At 44.9% G+C, this 6536-nt stretch overlaps 1 protein-coding gene across 1 annotated transcript in view; it reads left to right on the plus strand.

The window, feature by feature from the left end:
• nfkb1 (nuclear factor of kappa light polypeptide gene enhancer in B-cells 1) overlaps positions 1–1108 on the plus strand; it is a 31895-nt gene extending 30787 nt beyond the window's left edge. Inside the window, exon 25 of the mRNA XM_080008174.1 lies at positions 1–1108. This exon is cut by the window's left edge and continues 1760 nt beyond it. The gene's annotated coding sequence lies outside the window, so the exon portion shown is untranslated.
• Positions 1109–6536: the final 5428 nt, after the last annotated feature.

Here is a 6536-nt window from a genome sequence, read left to right on the forward strand (position 1 = left end):
CAGCCGACGTCTGCCGCAGTGCGTACATCGACAGGGTCCGGGGATCAGGCGTCCCTATCGGTGAGGGCTTCTGATCAGCTGCCTGTGTCACGCAGCCTGACCCTGACCCCGTGATGGACGTCGCCCTCTCACCTCCGAATTCACCCTCGGTCTCAGGATATTTTATGCGTTACATCACAGCTGTTCATAGCAACAACCGCGCGGTACGTTCAACTTGTGAGGAACTCACCGCTCCGCCGCAGCTTCTCGCCGTTGCGCCCACGCAGTCCAACGGGGCAAGCGGTAGGCCGTTGTGCCCCTTCCCCCAAATCCACCCTTTCGGCTGCATCCGCACTTACGTGAGAGACTAGAGACAGGAAGTTGCGTCGCTTCTTACCGGCGACCCGCTGTAGTCAATGTTACACTCTGGATGTACCCAAAATTACAACTACGTGTTTTAAATCAAATGTTATTTCACCATAATTCATGTAAATGATAAAATAAAACGGAGCATAAAACTAAGACACGTGGGACTATAATGCGAGTTTCCCCATTTTCAAAAGGGAGATTAAGGTTGTTGGGTTTTTTTTGTTTTTGTTTTTTTTAGCTTGCCCCCGTTGGACTGTTTTTAAGCACAGTGAAAAGGTGCAGCAGAGTGGTAAGTTTCTCAACAGTAAAGCGTTAAACGAGGTTGTGCTCTGAGCCATTGTAAATGATGAGAGCCAACATTTTTAAGGTATTTTAAAAAGGTACGATTATGGCCATTTGCGTGCCACGCCATAATATGAGTAGTGTGATTGTAACTCCAACATCCGCAACGCTGTTCGAGAATAAAACTTTCAATATTGTTCTCTGCACTCCTTGTACTGTTTGGTGCTTTGTAATCGTCCCTTTTTTCTTTTTAATATTTTGGATTTCCCTTCCTGTTGTGTTGAGCAAGCCAGTGAAGGTTTTGCAGATGATCTGCCAGGTGTGTGATTGACAGGAGACAAGCAGCCAAGTTGCTGCACTTTGTTTTAACCAAAGACTTGTGGATATTTATACATGTCGAACGGCTTTGTACAGTTGTACAAAAATGTGCTTCTAAATTGGTTTGTGATATTTTTAATAAAAATAAATTGAACCTTTTTTTTTTAACCAATTGTACTGGCTCTTGTTTTAATTTCAGCTAAAAAAAAAACCAAAAAAGGGAACTGAAATGGTTCCCTTGCACTTTTCCCGAGGAAGAGGTTTTGATTTTCCGAGTTCTAATATCAAATTAATGCATCAGTGTAAATAGTTTTGGCGAAGCAGCGCCCTCTGCGGGCCGCGCCAGCCAACTGCAGCACAGGGCAGCTGAGAAGTGTTAAACCGCAACCCAGATGTGGAACGTTGAAACAGAAAGCTTGATTTAAAAAAAAAAAATATATATATATATATATATATATTTATGTGTGTGTGTGTGTGTGTGTGTATGTGTGTATGAAGACTGGGTTAAATGCAGAGGAACCATTTCCAAAGCATGTGCATGTGCATGTGTGTGTGTGCAAGCATGTGTTGTAGTGTGGTGTGTTGTGTGACAAATAAAGATTGTTTCTTCTTTCTTTCTTATATGTGTGTGTATGTGTGTGTGTGTGTGTACATACACACATAAATAGCCTTCGTCAAGTCAGAAATAAGCACACCAAAGTGTGAACTTCCTCTCATCACAACTCCATTCCCCTCTGTTTTGTAAACCCACTTCGTATTATCTCTTCAGTCTTATTTTTATTTTATTCATATTATTCTATTCACTAACTGCACGACATTAGTTAGCTGGGACGGAAATAGGTTAGATGTTATGTTCGGTTTCGTAACTATTGTGCATAATCTCCGGGTGCGTTGCAAAGACATTTCACTGCATATATGTATGAAAGTGTGTATATGTGTGTGACAAATAAACCCCTTGAACCTTGAATCCTGAACAATAATTCAGGTCTAAGGAACAGTTCTGCTCCCACGTCTTGGTTGACGACGGCGATGCCTGATGTGATGCAGTTCGTCACCGTGACCGCCAGAGGGCACTGTTGTAAAAGAAATTTAAAAAATAAATAAAAATCAAATGAAAAATAAAAAAAACGTATCAAACAGAAACGGGCTCAAATGACATCGTCCAATTACGTCAGCATTAAGAGAAAAATATCCAACCTATAATAATATATCGGGAAAACTCGGTCCTTGGGCGATATGCCCCGGAAACTACGACTTGGAATTTAAATTTGCATGGCCTTACAAAACTAAGAGGTTGGATTTTTCCGAGTTCGGTCATCATATGAACGCATCATTAGTTCGGCGAAAGAGCGCCCCCTGCGGGCCACACGCCATGACTGCATCCCATCGGAGCTATCAGTTGTTTGAAACAACACTTCAGCGTCAAGTTGAACACAAACACACACAAACATCACACTGTTTGTGATGAAAGATCGGAGAAAAAAAAACAAAACAACTTATGTTGAGTATAAAAAGTCTAGTTCGTGCATTTTACGTGATCACTTCTTAACACCGCAGGTGTTGTGTTCATTGATTCACTCAATGTTTTTTCATTCCAGCTCATAAAAATCTTGTCTGTAAATAGTTCTTACTCTTGTGATCGAAAACATTCATCTGAAGTTAAATTCTGAGGCTGTTCTGTGAATAGTTTTCTAATCAACAAGAAATCCAGCAACTTCTGTGTTTCAGGCTCGAAATAACAACCTCCAGTTCGACGGGAACACTTCTGGTTTAAGCCCCTCTCATTCCGAGTACGGGTACGGATACAATAATTACACATAAATAACGGCGTCCTCGCTCCTCCCTATGGCTTTACAATATGACACCAAATGATGACGGAAGCCTCCATATCACTATGTTATACGAACGGCCACCGGGTACCAACTCCCGGGAAAATGAAGGCACAAAGGGAGTGCGCGTAAGAGAGTGACTTGGAAAGAGTCCCCGTGCACGGTTTCGCGTAGGGCTTTTTGTATTTGTTGTTGTTACAATAAGCACATCTACAATTTAAAAAAAAAACACTTTTATTATTGGGTTTGTTTGGAGCAACGGGAGTGGGGACGGCGGTGTTGCATACCAGGTGTGTGTGTGTGTGTGTGTGTGTGTGTGTGTGTGTGTGTGTGTGTGAGTGTGTGTGTGTGTGTGTGTGTGTGTGTGTGTGTGTGTGTGTGTGTGTGTGTGAGTTCCTTATTTTTTATTTGAATTCTTTTGAAAGGTTAAAATTCCAGGACAATGAAAAAGCGACAGCGGGAAAAGGGGAGAAATGCAGGAAAATCCTGAGGAAAAATGGGAGGGTCGAGCGCTACGCGTTTCTGAATGTAAAGCCATCCGGTTGTCTTTGCGACAGCAGCGCAAACAATAATACCATTTGGAAACGCTTCGGAGGGGGTTGAAAAGTTGTCTATTGCCCCTCTAACTGGAAGTTGGCAATCTGCTAAATCCTAAACGTGTTTGCTTATCTAGAAACATACTTAGGCAACACAGTCAATGCTGTAGCAAGGAGGCTATTTTGTACTTGTGAGCTGTCTTTATAAAAGGTTTGTAAAAGGTGCTCTACCGTATCTCAGTCTGGTCAGATTTCTTTGGGCAAAATGTCCTGTATTAATGTATGTGGCAGTAGCTACATTACCCAACGGCATCTCTGGTTAACATTGTTATTTTTTAGTTAGTTCGATTTAAGTTGATGAACTTAATCTTGCTAGAAGAGGTCAATACAAGTCTACATTCTGTATATGGGACAATAACTCGATGAATATATATCAAATATAATGTCTGCTTTGTTTTGCACGGCCAAAACACATTATCACGACACTTTCAACCCAGGCCGTCAAGCCCCGTCGCCGCCGAGCATCGCACAAAGCAACAGTTACATGAACAAGGACATATACTGAATGGATTTGAATTCCAGAAAGCCTGGGAGCGGAGGACTGTCACTGAATACAGAAAGGATGACTTTAGAGGAAAAACTCTCTCCTGACGTGATGTAAGCACTTGTATTTTATTAAAAAGCCCAAACTGTGACGTGGTTCTATCCAAATGAAAAGTTTCAAGGATAGCTCTAGCGGTGAAAGTTGCATGAAATTAGACTATGCATACAGCAGACCAAACCTAAACTATTAAACCAGCTGCTCATACTACTACATTTGATTTTGTGGCATCGCTTACGTTTCCCCTTATTTATTTTCAATTCTGACTGCTGGTTTTCTGCTGTGTACGTCTTCAAAGAGGAAATAGAGAACATATACAGTCTACACACACACACACACACACACACACACACACACACACACACACACACACACACACACACACACACAGAAACTGCCCTCCTAAAAGTAACCAACGATATCCTTTTAGCAGCTGACAGGGGCGATAGTGCAATCTTAATTCTTTTAGATGTAAATGCAGCCTTTGACACTGTAAATCAAGCCATTTTAATTGACCGTCTTAACACCTGGGTTGGCATCAAGGACACTGCCCTTGGTTGCTTTTATTTCTACCTTTTAGAACAAACCTTTGTGGTCTCCATAGGCAACTACTCATCCTCTACAGCTCAAATGACCTGTGGTGTACGGCAAGGTTCTATTTTGTTTTCAATCTATGTGCTGCCTCTTGGCCAAATTATCCAAAGAATAAATGTCTCTTTTCATTGCTCTGCAGACCACACACAGATATACCTTCCTTTGAGACCTGGTGACCTCAAACAGCCTAGCTGCTGTTGGAGATTGTCTCAATGATTTCAGCTGTTGGATGGCACAGAGTTTTCTTCAACTCAATAATTCAAATGCAGAAATCATGTTGTAAACTCCCCCAAATTCTACCAGTCTTATTGAAACTGGCCTTGGCACTCTATCCACAAATGTAAGTCTGTTCCCATATATATATATATATACACACACACGCACACACACAGAAGTGGGTCAGGATCCTGTACAACCAGGCGAGAAACACATTGACAAAAAAGATCAGAGCAGCAAAGAGGTGCTACACGACCCTGCGTCAGTGTGGAGAGGCCTACAGGAACTCACCAACTACAGGAAACCATCTCCTGACTGGAGAGAGCCTTCAGCTGGTTGACGACATGAATGGGTTTTACTGCAGGTTTGAAAAGCCCACCTTCAACATCAAACACCAATCTGCCTGCCCCTCATCTATCTGCCTGCCCCTCACCCCTCCCCACTGACCCCCCACCTACCCTCAGGATCTGTGAAGAGGATGTGAGTCAGCTCTCTCAGAAACAGGAGATCAGGAAGGCTCCAGGTCCAGACGGCATGTCTCCCTCCTGCCTGAAAGTCTGCGCTGGCCAGCTGGCCCCCACCTTCACCAAGATCTTCCACAGATCACTGGGGCAGTGTGAAGTCCCCTCGTGCTTCAAACGCTCCACAATCATCCCGGTCCCCAACAAATCCTTTGAGGGACTGGTGTTGGCCCACCCGATGGCCCCTGCTGGACCCCCTGCAGTTCGCCTAGCAGGCAAACAGGTCGGTGGATGATGCAGTCAACATGGGACTGCACTACATTCTGCAACACCTCAACTCCCCAGGGACATGTGCAAGGGTACTGTTTGGGGAATTTCAGGTCAGCATTGAACACCATCGTCCCTGAAATCCTCCGCTCCAAACTCAACCAGCTCACTGTGCCAGCCCCCACCTACCAGTGGATCACTAACTCCCTGACTAGACAGGAGAAAGCAGGTGAGGCTGGGGAAGACCACATCCAGCACCCGGACCATCAGCACTGGTGACCCCCAGGGTTGTGTGCTCTCCCCTCTGCTCTTCTCCCTCTACACCAACGAATGCACCTCAGGAGACCCGTCTGTTAGACTCCTGAAGTTTGCAGACGACACAACGGTCATCGGCCTCAACTGGGACGGTGACGATCCTGCATACAGATGGGAGGTCGAACAGCTGGCCCTCCGGTGCGGTCAGAACAACCTGGAGCTGGACAAGTTTAAAACTGTGGAGATGACAGTGGACTTCAGGAGGAGCCCTCCAACACTGCCCCCTCTTACTATACGCAACAGCACTGTGTCATGCTGTGGAATCCTTCAGGTTTCTGGGATCCACAATCTCCCAGGACCTAAAGTAGACATCCAACATCGACACTGTCATCAAAAAGGCCCAGCAGAGGATGTACTTCCGGTGCCAGCTCAGGTGGTCCAACCTCCCTCAGGAGCTGCTAAACCTGTTCTAAACTGCTATCATCCAGTGTGTCCTCTGCACTGCCATCGCTGTCTTGTTCGGTTCGGCCACCAATCAGCACAGGAAAAGACTACAACGGACTCTCAGGACTGCTGAGAAAATCATTCACGCCAACCTGCCCTCCATTCAGGACTTGTACGTGTCCAGAGTCAGGAAACGTGCAGGAAACATCACTGCAGACCCATCACACCCTCGATACAACCTGTTCCAACTCCTCCCCTCTGGTAGGCGCTACACAACACGGTACACCAAAACAACCAGACACAGGAACGGCTTCTTCCCACAGGCTGTCACTCTGATGAACACTTAAACCAGGCACACAGTGTCAGAGACAATCCCTGTGCAATA

Source organism: Zeus faber, assembly GCF_960531495.2.
Source record: "Zeus faber genome assembly, chromosome: 10".
In the NCBI taxonomy this organism is placed as follows: Eukaryota; Metazoa; Chordata; class Actinopteri; order Zeiformes; family Zeidae; genus Zeus; species Zeus faber.